Below are 18,216 nucleotides of genomic sequence, written 5' to 3'. Positions count from 1 at the left end.
ATCCACCCAGAGAGTTGCTTAATGAACTTGATAGAATGGAAATCTAGGATATATTGTCTTTTAAACAATACATTTTTCCAGTGGCCAAGTATGTATGTATGACACTTTCTTAGCATCTCCCTTCTACAAATTATGGTGGAATGCATTTTCAATACATGCTTTGCCAATTATTGTTCAAATGTTGCTTCTGATAATAACTTTGATCACATGCTTTGCCAGCTACTTTATGTATTTGTTCATACGATAATTTGGGCCACATGCTTTGCTGTATGCTTATTGCAAATGCCATTAGAGATTGAGGCCCTAGCAGCCCGCCAAGTCACCTGCTGGCACCACCACAGCCTCCCAGCTCCAGAGGTAGTTTCTAGGAAAGCAGGAACCCATCCAAGCAATGGCCTTGACTCTGATACCAATGTTACCACAGGGCCCTTGCTCACTATGCTGCATTTTCAAAACGGAAATGACAGCTGTGTCCATCAGAACCCACAGAACCCCTGAGAAATGAAAGAGGGAAGCAATGATAGGTAGAGGGAGGCTGGTGGGAAGATGTTACCTGCCCTGATGTTCCCAATCCTTGAGCCCTTTATGCTGAAAACTGTTTATGCCAGACAGACTCTAGATTTGGGCAGGATGTTGGCATGCTGTGGATGAGTCAGGATCTCTTGTCCTCACCCAAAAGAAAGTCATGTGTTGAACGACACTTTGTCCTCTGTTTCCTTACTTTATTGGTTTCCTATAAATTATAGCATAGCCTTTGGGTCAGAAGGCTTCTCAGGGAGGAGGGGCAAGATGGCGTAAGAGTAGGGTCCCCAATCACCTGTCCCCACCAAATTACCTAGATAACCTTCAAATCATCCTGAAAATCTACGAATTCGGCCTGAGATTTAAAGAGAGAACAGCTGAAACGCTACAGTGAGAAGAGTTCGTGCTTCTATCAAGGTAGGAAGACTGGGAAAAAAAGAAATAAAGGAACAAAAGGCCTCCAAGGGGGAGGGGCGCCGCGAGGAGCCGGGCTGAGGCCGGGGCGAGTGTCCCCAGGACAGGAGAGCCCCGTCCCGGAGGAGCAGGAGCTGCACCGACCTTCCCGGGCGGAAAGGGGCCCGCAGGGAGTTAGAGCAGGACCCAGGAGGACGGGGATGCCCTCGGGCTCCCTGGGACACTAACAGGCACCTGCGCCCCGGGAGATGCGCCGAGCTCCCTAAGGGCTGCAGCGCGCACGGCGGGACCCGGAGCAGCCGGAGGGGCTCGGGCGGCGGCTCCGCCGAGGGGGCTGCGGGGCGGGAGCGCGAATCCAACAGCGCAGGCCCCGGGGCACAGGGCGCCGGGACACAGCCCAGGATCTGGCCTCCCCCCGGGACAGGCAGAGGCCGGGAGGGCCCAGGACAGCAAGGACGCTCCTGCCCCGAGCTGAGCAGATCAGCGGCCCCGCCCGGGAGCCCCCAGGCCCTGCAGACGGAGAGCCCCGGAGCTACTGCGGGGGCTGACTCCAGGGTCCCAGAGCTGCCCCCGCCACTGTGGCTTCCTCCCGGGGCCTCACGGGGTGAACAACCCCCACTGAGCCCTGCACCAGGCAGGGGCAGAGCAGCTCCCCCAAGTGCTAACACCTGAGAATCAGCACAACAGGCCCCTCCCCCAGAAGACCAGCGAGACGGACCAGTTCCAAGGGAAGTCAAGGGACTTAAAGTATACAGAATCGGAAGATACTCCCCCGTGGTTTTTGTTTTTGTTTTTTGGGTTTTTTTTTTTTCTCTTTTTGATTTCTGATTGCTTCCCCCACCTCTTTTTTTCACCTTTCTTTCTTTTTCTCTTTTTTGCTTCCCCCACCTCTTTTTTTCACCTTTCTTTCTTTTTCTCTTTTTCTTCTCTTTTTTCCTTCCTTTTTTCTTTTTTTCTTTTTCTCTTTTCTTTCCTTCTCTCTCTCTTTCTCCTTTTCCCAATACAACTTGTTTTTGGCCACTCTGCACTGAGCAAAATGGCTAGAAGGAAAACCTCACCTCAAAAGAAAGAATCAGAAACACTTCTCTCTCCCACAGAGTTACAAAATCTGGATTACAATTCAATGTCAGAAAGCCAGTTCAGAAGCACTAGTATACAGCTACTGGTGGCTCTAGAAAAAAGCATAAAGGACTCAAGAGACTTCATGACTGCAGAATTTAGATCCAAGCAGGCAGAAATTAAAAATCAATTGAATGAGATGCAATCCAAACTAGAAGTCCTAACGACGAGGGTTAACGAGGTGGAAGAACGAGTGAGTGACATAGAAGACAAGTTGATGGCAAAGAGGGAAACTGAGGAAAAAACAGACAGACAATTAAAAGACCATGAAGACAGATTAAGGGAAATAAACGACAGCCTGAGGAAGAAAAACCTACGTTTAATTGGGGTTCCCGAGGGCGCCAAAAGGGACAGGCCAGAATATGTATTTGAACAAATCCTAGCTGAAAACTTTCCTAATCTGGGAAGGGAAACAGGCATTCAGATCCAGGAAATAGAGAGATCCCCCCCTAAAATCAATAAAAACCGTTCAACACCTCAACATTTAATAGTGAAGCTTGCAAATTCTAAAAATAAAGAGAAGATCCTTAAAGCAGCAAGAGACAAAACATCCCTGACTTTTATGGGGAGGAGTATTAGGGTAACAGCAGACCTCTCCACAGAGACCTGGCAGGCCAGAAAGGGCTGGCAGGATATATTCAGGGTCCTAAATGAGAAGAACATGCAACCAAGAATACTTTATCCAGCAAGTAGGCAGGAAATTAAGGAAGAATTAAAAAGATTCATGGAAACTAATGAGAATGAGGATACAGCAAGGCTCTCATTCAAAATGGAAGGAGAGGTAAAAAGCTTCCAAGACAGGCAGGAACTGAAAGAATATGTGACCTCCAAACCAGCTCTGCAAGAAATTTTAAGGGGGAACTCTTAAAATTCCCCTTTAAGAAGAAGTTCAGTGGAACAATCCACAAAAACAAGGACTGAATAGATATCATGATGACACTAAACTCATATCTGTCAATAGTAACTCTGAACGTGAACGGGCTTAATGACCCCATCAAAAGGTGCCAGGTTTCAGACTGGATAAAAAAGCAGGACCCATCTATTTGCTGTCTACAAGAGACTCATTTTAGACAGAAGGACACCTACAACCTGAAAATAAAAGGTTGGAGAACCATTTACCATTCAAATGGTCCTCAAAAGAAAGGAGGGGTAGCCATCCTCATATCAGATAAACTAAAATTTACCCCGAAGACTGTAGTGAGAGATGAAGAGGGACACTATCTCATACTTAAAGGATCTATCCAACAAGAGGACTTAACAATCCTCAATATATATGCCCCGAATGTGGGAGCTGCCAAATATTTAAACCAATTAATAACCAAAGTGAAGAAATACTTAGATAATAATACACTTATACTTGGTGACTTCAATCTAGCTCTTTCTACCCTCGATAGGTCTTCTAAGCACAGCATCTCCAAAGAAACGAGAGCTTTAAATGATACACTGGACCAGATGGATTTCACAGATATCTACAGAACTTTACATCCAAACTCAACTGAATACACATTCTTTTTTTTTTTTTTTTAATTTTATTTATTTATTTATGATAGTCACAGAGAGAGAGAGAGAGGCAGAGACACAGGCAGAGGGAGAAGCAGGCTCCATGCACCGGGAGCCCGACGTGGGATTCGATCCCGGGTCTCCAGGATCGCGCCCTGGGCCAAAGGCAGGCGCCAAACCGCTGCGCCACCCAGGGATCCCTGAATACACATTCTTCTCAAGTGCACATGGAACTTTCTCCAGAATAGACCACATACTGGGTCACAAATCGGGTCTGAACTGATACCAAAATATTGGGATCATCCCCTGCATATTCTCAGACCATAATGCCTTGAAATTAGAACTAAATCACAACAAGAAGTTTGGAAGGACCTCAAACACGTGGAGGTTAAGGACCATCCTGCTAAAAGATGAAAGGGTCAATCAGGAAATTAAGGAAGAATTAAAAAGATTCATGGAAACTAATGAGAATGAAGATACAACTGTTCAAAATCTTTGGGATGCAGCAAAAGCAGTCCTAAGGGGGAAATACATTGAAATACAAGCATCCATTCAAAAACTGGAAAGAACTCAAATACAAAAGCTAACCTTACACATAAAGGAGCTAGAGAAAAAACAGCAGATGGACCCTACGCCCAGTAGAAGAAGAGAGTTAATTAAAATTTGAGCAGAACTCAATGAAATTGAGACCAAAAGAACTGTGGAACAGATCAACAGAACCAGGAGTTGGTTCTTTGAAAGAATTAATAAGATAGATAAACCATTAGCCAACCTTATTAAAAAGAAGAGAAAGAAGACTCAAATTAATAAATTCATGAATGAGAAAGGAGAGATCACTACCAACACCAAGGAAATACAAACGATTTTAAAAACATATTATGAACAGCTCTACGCCAATAAATTAGGCAATCTAGACGCATTCCTGGAAAGCCACAAACTACCAAAACTGGAACAGGAAGAAATAGAAAACCTGAACAGGCCAATAACCAGGGAGGAAATTGAAGCAGTCATCAAAAACCTCCCAAGACACAAGAGTCCAGGGCCAGATGGCTTCCCAGGGGAATTCTATCAAACGTTTAAAGAAGAAATCATACCTATTCTACTAAAGCTGTTTGGAAAGATGGAAAGAGATGGAGTACTTCCAAATTCTTTCTATGAGGCCAGCATCACCTTAATTCCAAAACCAGACAAAGACCCCACCAAAAAGGAGAATTACAGACCAATATCCCTGATGAACATGGATGCAAAAATTCTCAACAAGATACTAGCCAATAGGATCCAACAACACATTAAGAAAATTATTCACCATGACCAACTAGGATTTATCCCTGGGACACAAGGGTGGTTCAACACTCGTAAAACAATCAATGTGATTCATCATATCAGCAAGAGAAAAACCAAGAACCATATGATCCTCTCATTAGATGCAGAGAAAGCATTTGACAAAATACAGCATCCATTCCTGATCAAAACTCTTCAGAGTGTAGGGATAGAGGGAACTTTCCTCGACATCTTAAAAAGCCATCTATGAAAAGCCCACAGCAAATATCATTCTCAATGGGGAAACACTGGGAGCCTTTCCCCTAAGATCAGGAACAAGACAAGGATGTCCACTCTCACCACTGCTGTTCAACATAGTATTGGAAGTCCTAGCCTCAGCAATCAGACAACAAAAAGACATTAAAGGCATTCAAATTGGCAAAGAAGAAGTCAAACTCTCCCTCTTCGCCGATGACATGATACTCTACATAGAAAACCCAAAAGCCTCCACCCCAAGATTGCTAGAACTCATACAGCAATTTGGTAGCGTGGCAGGATACAAAATCAATGCCCAGAAATCAATGGCATTTCTATACACTAACAATGAGACTGAAGAAAGAGAAATTAAGGAGTCAATCCCATTTACAATTGCACCCAAAAGCATAAGATACCTAGGAATAAACCTAACCAAAGAGGTAAAGGATCTATACCCTAAAAACTATAGGACACTTTTGAAAGAAATTGAGGAAGACACAAAGAGATGGAAAAATATTCCATGCTCATGGATTGGCAGAATTAATATTGTGAAAATGTCAATGTTACCCAGGGCAATTTACACGTTTAATGCAATCCCTATCAAAATACCATGGACTTTCTTCAGAGAGTTAGAACAAATTATTTTAAGATTTGTGTGGAATCAGAAAAGACCCCGAATAGCCAGGGGAATTTTAAAAAAGAAAACCATAGCTGGGGGCATCACAATGCCAGAGTTCAGGCTGTACTACAAAACTGTGGTCATCAAGACAGTGTGGTACTGGCACAAAAACAGACACATAGATCAGTGGAACAGAATAGAGAACCCAGAAGTGGACCCTCAACTTTATGGTCAACTAATATTCGATAAAGGAGGAAAGACTATCCATTGGAAGAAAGACAGTCTCTTCAATAAATGGTGCTGGGAAAATTGGACATCCACATGCAGAAGAATGAAACTAGACCACTCTCTTTCACCATACACAAAGATAAACTCAAAATGGATGAAAGATCTAAATGTGAGACAAGATTCCATCAAAATCCTAGAGGAGAACACAGGCAACACCCTTTTGGAACTTGGCCACAGTAACTTCTTGCAAGATACATCCACGAAGGCAAAAGAAACAAAAGCAAAAATGAACTATTGGGACTTCATCAAGATAAGAAGCTTTTGCACAGCAAAGGATACAGTCAACAAAACTACAAGACAACCTACAGAATGGGAGAAGATATTTGCAAATGACATATCAGATAAAGGGCTAGTTTCCAAAATCTATAAAGAACTTATTAAACTCAACACCAAAGAAACAAACAATCCAATCGTGAAATGGGCAAAAGACATGAAGAGAAATCTCACAGAGGAAGACATAGACATGGCCAACATGCACATGAGAAAGTGCTCTGCATCACTTGCCATCAGGGAAATACAAATCAAAAACCACAATGAGATACCACCTCACACCAGTGAGAATGGGGAAAATTAACAAGGCAGGAAACCACAAATGTTGGAGAGGATGCGGAGAAAAGGGAACCCTCTTACACTGTTGGTGGGAATGTGAACTGGTGCAGCCACTCTGGAAAACTGTGTGGAGGTTCCTCAAAGAGTTAAAAATAGACCTGCCCTACGACCCAGCAATTGCACTGTTGGGGATTTACCCCAAAGATGCAGATGCAATGAAACGCCAGGACACCTGCACCCCGATGTTTCTAGCAGCAATGTCCACAATAGCCAAACTGTGGAAGGAGCTTCGGTGTCCATCAAAAGATGAATGGATAAAGAAGATGTGGTCTATGTATACAATGGAATATTACTCAGCCATTAGAAACTACAAATACCCACCATTTGCTTCAACGTGGATGGAACTGGAGGGTATTATGCTGAGTGAAGTAAGTCAATCGGAGAAGGACAAACAGTATTTGTTCTCATTCATTTGGGGAATATAAATAATAGTGAAAGGGAATATAAGGGAAGGGAGAAGAAATGTGTGGGAAATATCAGAAAGGGAGACAGAACATGAAGACTCCTAACTCTGGGAAATGAACTAGGGGTGGTGGAAGGGGAGGAGGGCGGGGGGTGGGGTGAATGGGTATCGGGCACTGAGGGGGACACTTGACGGGATGGGCACTGAGGGGGACACTTGACGGGATGAGCACTGGGTGTTATTCTGTATGTTGGTAAATTGAACACCAATAAAAAATTAATTTATTAAAAAAAAAGAATAAAGTGCTTTCCAAAATGTTGGAAAAAAAAAAAAAAGAAGGCTTCTCAGACAGAGAGAATTAAAATGAAAGCCTCAGAGCAACAGAATGGGTCAGAGTGATAGATCAAATATTGAACTATGAGAAAAAGAAATTGGAGAAGGAAAAAAATGGGATTCAGAAGTTTTAAGTTATGACTTCTAGAAAGCAGGCAGAAAACTTGAAGCCAGAGTAAAGAATATAAAGAAATTCATAAATGTTCACTATTTTAGCTAAGTTGAGGAAGAAGCATGAACTTCAATAGAAAAAAAGTGTTTGGAGATGAACGTGAAAGCCCATTCAAGATGTGGAGGAAATTAGGAGCAGAGAAATACATGCAAAGAGAGACTGTATTAAAGAGAAGTGGGACTCAAATAAAAGTTCACACACACACACATATACACACACAGAGATAAAACCAAAATATTTAGTGATTTCCTTTTCCTGTGGTCTGCTTTAGAATTCACCCCAAAGCCATTTGCTTTTGTGGTTATTCAGATTTTGTTTCTCCTTTCAACCTCCTACTGTCTAGTCCCTAATCCCCAGAGTTGGGGTAGAATAAGGGAGAGGAAGTGAAACTCAAATCTGTGTTTTACCCTCTGCTGGCCTTTTGGCTGAGAGATGTGAGGAGTGAAGAGGTGTCTGTGGCTACAGTGTGGTTTGGAGAATGTGCTGGTGCTGTTTGTTTATTTTTGTTTTTAGCTACTCTACTCAGATTACCCCAATTTACCACATCAAAAACTGTTTGGGCAGGAAAGAGAGAGACTCAACAAATGTATTGAATGGCTCAACTCCGCTTTGCTCCTTTTCTTAAACATTCTTCAGTGGAGTCCTAGCAATAGGAACCCCAATGCTAGTGTCTGATTAATTGGGTCATCGATGATGTGCTAATCATTACTGGGAGACAAAGTGGACCAAGACTTGCAGTAGCAAAAATACATTTTATAATGTATTCTTTAGAGTCAGAAACAAGGTAAATAGGAGGAAGTCTAAGCCACTCAGGAGCATAAGCTGTTTTCAAATATTTCAGCAGTAAGTATTTGCTTACCAACAAGAAACATGCTAAATACAAATGGCATTTCTCAATTTGCTAAAGCAACCAGCAAACTCTTAACCTGGGTGTGCCCAATACACTTTCTTAGCCACTAGTTCATGTCCTTACATATACATGTTTGTTATAGCCTGTTCCTCTTCCTAATTCTCAATATTTGAGATCATTCACTAACTTGGTCTCCCCTCCAGTCATTCAAAGTGGGGTTTTACTGTGATTTTCAAAACTATGTAACAAAGCAAGAAGAGGTATGATCTTCTAATATTGACTGTTCCTTTCTCCTTGTGAAATATAGAAAAGACTACACACTCCCTCCCCTAAAAAGCAAAATTCTATCCAGCAAGATGACTTCAGGCAGGATGAAAAGAAAAAACAAGCATCTCTGAGGTCAGTAAAGATAGCAAAATGTGATTTGTAAGAGAAGGGATCTAAGAAGTTGAAAAGCCCAGCTCAATGTGAGACGCCTTTCTCTTAGAACATGGATTCCAATTCTACTCCAATTCCATACCAACCTGGGTATAACCATCAGGAAATGTAAAGTCCCTTTCAGGCCATGCTCCATGACCTGGGAGAAACCCTACCCACCAGCACGCATCTGGAAAGGCACTAGCCATCCTGGGCTCCCCAAGAGCCCTGCACCTTGGGTTTTTTGAGAGAACCCCAAGTCCCATAAAAGAGATATACTACTCACCTCTATCCTTGATAGTAAGCATTTCTTCAGACTCCTCAAAAGAAGATAAGCCTTTTTTTTTTTTGTCCTTCGACTTGACACCTGAAAAAAAGGAAGCAAAGAGAAAAAGAAAAACAAAGTGTATACCAGGAGTCTCATATTTTCAGAGCCTCTTCTTCTGTGAATCTACTTTCCACTGAGCTAATGTCTGCCTTCTGACAGGCTGACCACTCTACCCTAAATTCAACTCAGTAACTTGTTCAATTTTGACCAAAGACATTTTTAAGAAAAGCTCCATAATAGCATAACATTTTAGATATGGCAAAGGCAATCAGTATCCATATAAAACTGATAAACATGCATGATTCAAAGGAAGAAATTTTCCTCTATATATTATCTACTGTTGATAAATCCTTGGTCAGTGAATCACCTCCTCTGATTTCTATCCATCCTCTTCACTATTCTTGGGAGGATGGGTCACATCAGGGATACTTCTCCACAATCTCACTGTAAATAAGTCAGGGATTCAGGTTAGGGCAGCTTTAAAAGATCAAATTCAGTTTTTTTGAGTACAAATACAAGACTGCGTGGCAACCTTTTGACTGGGGTGGTCTTTGGGTTTTGGGTTAGGCAATCCTCCGAGAGTACCATAGGGAGTGCCAGAGAAGTGGATGTCCCTGTGGGACTTAACATAGCCATGAAGACTAAGTCCCATTTTCACTCATTCATAATCCATTTCCCATTCTCCCTTCCCAAGCCATTCTTGTCTTCTTCATACATTCTCACATGGTTTTCCCTGACCCTGTGTCGCAAAGAAGCCTAATTCATTCCTAGATCTCCCTTCCTCCATGAAAATAAAGAATAGATAAAAATTATATCTAGTAATTCTCTTAGAAGTTAAATTGACTTGATTTCTAGTTGAAATCAACATTGGCCAGATGAGATGGTTTTCATGAGTGTTAATTCTTATTTTGACGGTGGAATCAGCACAATGGGCCATTGCATAGGTAAGTACACACCAAGTCAGCCAGTGAGATAAACAATACCTAGAGCCATAAATGCACTATCACAGGGCTCCTTCAAATGAATCTTTATTTATTTATTTAGTCTGCAGCAGGAAGCCAAGTGCCTCACTTCAGCCCAGAGGAGGGATGCTGAGATACTGAATGAACCACATGCGGATATCTAAGCTTCAGGAAATTCTAATTGACACTTTGACTGACAAAGCCCATCCTATTTGTACTATATTGAGCTGTTGTTTAAGCCCTTTTGCACATGTGATGAGTGCATATTCAGAATGTTTTGACTCAACATGCATAATGGCTTGGCAAAGGTTTGTGGGGAGGAGCACACTGTCACAGAAAGCAAGAGAAAAATAAGGCTGGGGCTTGGCACATTCTCTTAGAGCACACAGGCCTTCAGGAACCAGGCTTTCTGGTATTAAAAAAGCAAATAGAGACTCTCTTCTCAATACCCCACTAATTTCCAGGTTACAATAAGTCAACAAACACTTTTCCCATGGCTTTCTACTACAGAGCATTCCAATAAAGTGTATACTTGATCTACTAACATATGTTCTAAAAGGTAGAATAATTAGACGTTAGCCAATATCGGTTTTGGTTATTTTACCATCACAAACTTGTTTAAAATGGCCATCATTTCAGAGTTGACCACATGCAAGATACATATTGCTTTAATAAGTTTATTTAACATCTGGAAGGGATACACATTTTGCTAGGACACACTGTTCCAAGGAGTTTATAAAGGATGTGGTGCTAACAGGGCCAGAGGTTGTTAGCTCTAAGACTGCGCATGCTGGTACTTGCCAGCATAAATGTCCATAATGCACATCTAGCCCCAGACTTACTCTCAGATTTCAGTGCCTCCAAAGAAAGGCCTTGGAAGTCACTATGAACACAGTTCATGCATAACGTTTTCACCCTCAAAAAGACAGTCATCCTACAGCATCTGGGTAGCTTAGGTCATGATCCCAGGGTCCTGGGATCGAGCCCTGCATTGGGTTCCCTGGCCAGCAGGGAGCCTATTTCTCCCTCTGCTGCTCCCCCCTGCTGTGCTTGCTCTCTCTCTCTCTGTCAAATAAATAAATGAAATCTTAAAAAAAAAAAAAAAGACAATCATTCTATTCCTGTGTTTCAGTGGAAGCTGTAGGTAATCCAAATTAAGAAGAGCTAGAATGGCTGCAATGAATGGACTGCACAGAATGCCATATTCAGTGATGTTTACTTTATTTTTCCATTAATGTGGAATCCAGTAAGGTTTTAAAGTCTCTTTGAGAATGAGTCCAACAAGAGTGAGAAAGATGGATTCAAAGGAGTATACAACATACAGAGATGTAGGGAGCAGATCAAGGCCTTGACATATATAATGTTGGTAAGAACACAAAAGAAGGAAAGAAAAGAAGGGACAATTAGATAAGAATTGATTAGCCTTGATACAGAGCAGAATTCTAATGAAGGGTCTTAAAATTCGCACTACTGGATCTGCTTAGTCACATATCCTCCCAGAACCAATCACAATGACCAAGGAGTCAAATATGGGGATCTGAGTCATATGCTCCACCCCCAGAATCAGATTCTGTAGAGACACATGAATCCCCAAATTGAAATAAGGACTAATGGGGAAAAAATAATAGAAGTTGCAGGATCAACCCCAAATATCTATTATATATTGTTTGGCTGAATCCCTTTCTCTTTTTTTCCATATCAAGTTTATGACTTTTCTGTTAGGTAAATGATTAAGTGGTTTGCCCCAAAGTTTCAAAAATGTATTATACAGAAATCAGAATCACTGTACTTATGATAGGGCTAAGAAAAAAGAGCAAGTGTTTAACAAAATTTTTGAAAGGGTAAGAAAAGTAACTAGAGTGAATATATTCAAGCTCTAGACAAATGCAACCAAGTCTTTGCCCCTGAAATATATGTTAGGCAGCATTCTCTAATGCCAGGTGAAGTCTGAGGCTGCCATATTCTGGGCATTTTTCTCCTCAATTCAGTTGTGGGCTGGCTTGGTGGTTGGTGACCCAGTTATATGAGGTTACTTGTCACTCTGGCATTGATGATGAGTGGTGTGACAAAGTTTGATATAACTTTGAAAATTATTTTAAAATAACTCCAAATTATCTAGGTCTTTTCCCCCTACACTATTGCATAAGAAAGTCTTTAGCAACCAGTGGTACATGCTTCTGAGAAGCATTTGACCACAAGTGTCTTAGATTCAAAACACATTACTTTGTGGGAAGAAAGGCACTAACCAGCACACAGACCCATCCTAATTTGGAATGGACTTAACTTCTGGATTCTAGACATTGCCTAAAACAATGCTATTAAAAACAGTAAGTGCCTCATTAAAACTCCAAGAGGCTGAGCCTATGAACAGGGACTAACAGAGTTCCTAAGAAAAGGTAACTGGACAGCACTTCTAAATTTTGAGCTATCTGGCTGGCTAAGGCAGATGATCTCATGGCAGGGATGGCTTTCCGAATATTCGACAATGACCAAGCAGGGCAGATAGCCAACCAACCTAAATCTCACATGCTACCTTTCCTCACCAGTTAAATATGAGACCTACTCCATGGACAGGGCAAATCTGAAGGGGGAAACTCACATAAGGCTGCACTGAAGCAAGTGAAGGCTGGTCTGAGTGGCAAGATGGGGAATCAGCCCACTTCTCCTAAGTCAATGCAACCAACATGTTCCAAGGAGGAAGCACTGATGAAAAGAAGGAGGGAAAGAAATGGAAGAAGAAGTGGGAGGCAGGTGGAGATGAATGAGGATAGAGCAGAAGCAGAGGAAGAGAGGGAGGAAAAATGAACAGAGGAGAGAATGAAGGAACATGGAATAACAGACCAGGAATAAACAAGAACAGTGAAGAAGACTGAGGAAAGAGGAGGAAATTCAGATACTTAGAGGAAGAAAAAGAATAAGGATGAAAGGGAAAGCAGAAAAAGGAGAGGTGTTAGGGATCAATAAAAAATGGTAGTGTTTATGAGTGATCATTGTCTCTCATGTGTGTGATGCAGGAGTCAGCAGACTTTTTCTGTAAAGGATTTGACAGCAACTATTTAAGTTTTGTGGATGGTGTGGTCGTCGTTCAACTACGTGACTCCAGTAACATGGAAGCAGTCCCAGACAGTAAGTACACAAAGGGGTAGGTCTGTGTCCAGTGACAGCCCAGTCAGCCCATGGGTCATAATTTGCTGACTCCCACACACAAGGGTAGTTCTGACATTTCTGGTATCTCCACAGTGCCTAGCACAGACCCAGGCACAAAATACTAGAAATACTAAAACCTCCTGAAAGAGCTATTTTACAGGCAGAAAAAAAAAGGTCAAAATGGCAACCATTTTCAATGGCTTTTTATAACTTTTAGCCTACAAAATGGCAGTTTCCAGTGATTCAACCTATCACTTCCTTAATTGGCCATCTGTTGCCCAGATCATATGACACTCTCACTCCCAAATACATCTTATAACAATGTACACAGAAGAGAAGCACTAGGTGGCTGATTCAGAGCTGTATTCAGTACTGACTGTTAAGCTTTCAGACTGAGAGTTCTCTATGCCCTATAGGTAATGGCTCCACAGAGTTTAGATCTGTGTCCCAATACTGCTTCAGATACCAGCACCAAAACCAAAACCCCTTTTTTGTCTCTTTAATGTATACCCTCCTCTTTCTCCCCATCTTTGACTTCTAGAATGTCCCCAGCTTAACTGCAGAGCTAGGTTCTTCAACCACCAAAACAGCCTATGGTGCCTGGGAACAGCTTCAGTGATGGGAGGTATCAAGACGTGGCCAAGGGGGGCTCCCCAGGAGTTGGAGCAAGCTTAACTCTCAAGCTCAGTATCAGAGAGATAGCTGACTCTCCACAGGCTCAGACTTCTGACAGAGACCTCACATTCTCTTGTTTTGTGATTGGAAAAGAGTACCTTGCAGCCTCTGACACAGGCAGCTCTTACTTGACAATTGGGTTTCTGTTTGGGGAAGGCAGAGTCACTATTCCATGGCCTATGAAGCACCATGTAGGACGTGTGAGGTTGATCTGGTGACTGGTTTTCTTTCATTTATGTTCATTTGGTACCTGGCACCATGGCCATCCTTCCATTCGTTTTGGCTCCTGACCTTGACCGTTCTTCAGCCACTAGGGGTTTTTGAAGTCCTTCTCACATCATTTCCCAGGGCAGCACAAGCCACCTTGTGAATTACCAGAGTTAAAAAATGCCCCCGAGGGACATCATCTTGAAACCACATGATGAGAGACACCGTCACATGATTGTAAATAAAGCTTGATGATACCAAACATTCAAAAAAAGGAAAAGCTAGCACAGGTCTAGCATGAGCACCTGCTCTGCATTCCAAAGGGAACACACAGCTCTTGTAGGAAGGGAATCCTAACATGTTGCTCTCCAAGTAAATAAAATGCTGAAATGCTTTTGTAGGCATTTTGCCCTTGCAGAAAAAAAATTCAGTTGGCATTTAGGAATGAATGAGTGCACATGGGTGTGTTTGCATGAGCACATTTGCTTCAAAACATTTTCTAGTAACTGCTGACAGCAGCAACCCTAAGCCACCAGACACCCAGTTCTCATCTTGAAATGGACTGTTTGCTTCCCAGAGCAGCAGCTGTGATGCTCCATAGAATCATTCCTGGCCTCCCCAGTCTCTGAAATCTGCAGATCCTGACCCTTCCTCCCTGGCCTCATCTGTCTCCCTGAGCTTCCCTGCTCCTGTCACGCAAAGTTACTCAATACCCAGTAGGAGCTAACTAGAGCCAAGGAACCATGTTCCCACGGCTCCCATCTTGCAATTCACTTTGTGCGGCTGGGTTCCTCTGCACTGCCACCCTGGGGCACAGAGGGGAGAGAGCTTCATAATTCACATCCCTAGCTTTGGTCAGATCAGCCCTCCTCCTTTGTCCCACACGAGTCCCTGCTGCCCCTTGGTTGAACCCATTCCCCACACCCTCTGTCTGTCGCCCAGTACATGCTGTTTCTCTGTGACCAAATTTCACAGCAGATTGTGTGCAGTTTAGTAATCTCACCAGTAGCGCTTCATCTTTTTCAATCTATTTAGAGATCATGCTGAAATCTACCAAACCAGGGGCACCTGAGTGGTTCAGTCCATTAAGGGTCTGCCTTTGGCTTGGGTCATGATCTCAGGGTCCTGGGATGGAGCCCCACTCCCTGCTCAGTGGGGGGCCTGCTTCTCCCTCTCCCTCTGTCCCTCCTCCCTACTTTCTCTCTCTCCCTCTCTCTCTCTTAAATCAATAAAATCTTAAAAAAGAAAAGAAAAGAAAAAGAAATCTACCAAACTAGCTCTCTTATCTGCATTATCTTCCATAGTCTTTTCTCTTTGAGGCTTTAGTTCATACCATTTCATATGGTATAAGAGACAATCTTCATTTAAGACAGATTTAATAAATGTTTCTAGTCTCTATATCTTCCTCTATAAAATAGTGATAATAGTCTTACTATCTCCCCAGGAGTAAGAAAATCTAAGTGAAATTCCTAGCATTGAACCTGATTCATAACTGGTACTCAACATATGTTAATAGCAACCTTCCCACCACCATAGACACATGGTGTGACTAAAGTCAATTCAGATTGTCAGGTCACACTCTGGACCAGCAGTTCTCAACCTTGGGATCATAATATAGCTACCTGGGAGCTTTAAAAAGCACTTGTGTGGGGAGCCATCATCCCCTCCTACCCTTAAATATCCCAAGTGGCCAATCTCCCTCACTTCTTCTTTTGAATTTAGGCATCAATATTCCTAGGTGTCAGCCCCTGCCACCAAACCAGACATTTGGTTTTCTTCCTCTTCCTTCTCTCTTTCTCTGCTTTCCACAAAGCTTTGGGGATTATTTGTTACATAGCAATAGATATCTAGTACACTCCTCATATCACAACATAGGACAGTTATGTCCCTGACTTTAGATAGATTTTCATTTTTATATGACTTGTTTCCCAGAAATAAAAATTGTCATCAAAATTGTATTGGACTGCTCCATTAGCTGTGTTTTAAAATTGAATGCCTGAAGCCACGGGACAAGGGAAGGAGTGGCAGGGCTTCCAGATGCACAGCCTAACTACAGCTGTGCTGCTCTGTGCCCTGGCCCAGGCTGCGCGTACAGGGCATCCCACCTACAGGCTCCTAAACATTCAATCTGGAGCCCTTGATGGACACAAAGTCGGTGACTGACAGGGTGGCTCAGACCCTGCTGTGGACTGAGCTCTTCCAAGGACTGAGCAGGGTCCTGAATGTCCTGTTCTGGGAGCCGGCCACCATCAACTACCCAAGGACCCACTGAGCCCGCGCTTCCATCCGGAGAGGGGCACTGCACCATGCACAAGCTCTTCCAGGCTGTGCACCCTGTCTGGGCCATCACCAGCGAGGCTGAAGCCCCGGGGCCCACGTCACCTGCAGGACCACCAGCTAGGACATCCACAAGGCCAAGTGCATCTACTGCAGCATCTACCGGGAGGCCTACCCTGTGGCAGCATAGTTGAGGGCCTCAATTTGAGTTCTCCACAGAGATGTATGAGGAGCTGCTGTACAACAAGGAGAAGTGGCTCAACTGGGCCTAGGAGGAGGCCGAGATGCAGCCAACATCCAGGCCCATTACCCCTACCACTGACACCCCACCAACCCCCGCCTGTAGCCCACAGCCCCCGCAGCCCAATACAAAAGCTCTGCCTTTCCCCCACACTCAAAATAATGGTTTCTTTAGCAGCCCTTGGTTCTCACTGGTGGGGCTGTGTTGAGGCTCCATCTCTTAAGAAGTGAAAGATTACTTCCCCTCTTGAGAATATTGGATAATTCATCAGTGGGAAACTCGTTGTGGAGCCTTCCTTGTATTCAGTAATCCCCTTCCTACCTAACCAATAAATATGACCGATGATGCCCATGAGTTCCTTCTGTTCTTGGAATAGACATTACTTCTTCAGGGACAGCTTGGCTGACTGACAAGTCCCTATATTTCTTCTCTCATGGAACCAATACAAATCAATACTTTAAAACAGATATATACTTAATATTTTTTTGAGAATGCTTATGTATACTAATAAACTGCATTCACCTTTCTTTTGTATTAGAACTACATTTTTATACACGTATTGCTTAAGAGTATTATGATGAATGCATGGCCTTTCACAGACTCATCCTGTACCAATTTACCATCATTATATTCATATTCATTATTTGATGTTCATATGCCTTTCTTTTTCCTGTCCCACAACTGGACTCAACTGACTTCCAAGAAATTCTGATTGCTTTGAAAAAGGAATAATGTTAGAAATGACAGTCCAAGCTTCTTGCCTGTGTGTTACAGAGAAGTGCCAGGCCTTTAGCCACTGTTGCTTGGGGCCTATTTTGTGACAGAGCCAGGAATGATGTTTTCATAGGGTAGAAATTCATGCTGATTTTCCTTATGTAGCATACTACGTTGCTGTAATATCTCTGTCAGCCAGGGTCTCATAAGAAAAATAGAGTGACTGTTCCTAGAAAGTCTAAAGGTAGGCAGTTTCCCAGCCAAGCAGTGAGGCAGAAGCCCTCAGAGGCACGTCCTCCCCAAGATAGCATCACACAACCTTGCCTAGGTCCTCAGAGAGAAAAACAGGGCTCAAGCTTCCTCAATGGCACTGCCTGGCCCACTGATTATTTCCCAGAGCTGCTTCCTTTTTTAAAACAGATTTATTTACTCATTTTAGAGAAAGTGAGTGAGAGAGAGAGAGAGAGAGAGCATGAGAGGAAGGGGCAGAGAGAGAGAGGGAGAGAGTATCTCAAGCAGATGCAATGCAGAGCATGGAGCTAAACACAGGGCTCGATCCCATGACCCAGAGATCACAACCTAAGTGAAAACCAAGAGTCAGACCCTTAACCAACTGCACCACCCAGATGACCCCAAAGCTGCATTTCTATTAGGACTAACACTTCGTCTGCACTTTACCTGCTGCTTTACTCCCTCACTGTCTTTCTTTGCCTCCAAGCAGCCTCAGTCCTCCACTCTAGGGTGCTCAGGACCAAGAGGATTTCTAGGATGCAGGATTTTCCATTTTCAAACCAAACAGTCCCCAGGCCAACTGGGATGAAGTGGTCATTCCATCGCCAGTGACCTAATAGCAGGATAGCTAAAGCAATTCATCACTTCTACACTCTGCTTGATGGAATACTGA

The 18,216-nt window shown here is 43.0% G+C and overlaps 1 pseudogene; it reads left to right on the top strand.

The window, feature by feature from the left end:
* The first annotated feature begins 16,117 nt into the window (after nucleotides 1-16,117).
* LOC121491868 lies at nucleotides 16,118-16,679 on the top strand (annotated as a pseudogene).
* The last annotated feature ends 1,537 nt before the right edge of the window (nucleotides 16,680-18,216 follow it).

Source organism: Vulpes lagopus, chromosome 5, assembly GCF_018345385.1.
Source record: "Vulpes lagopus strain Blue_001 chromosome 5, ASM1834538v1, whole genome shotgun sequence".
Classification (NCBI taxonomy): domain Eukaryota; kingdom Metazoa; phylum Chordata; class Mammalia; order Carnivora; family Canidae; genus Vulpes; species Vulpes lagopus.
The sequence above is the reverse complement of the archived record's forward strand: the minus strand, read 5'-3'. Positions and strand labels throughout refer to the sequence as shown.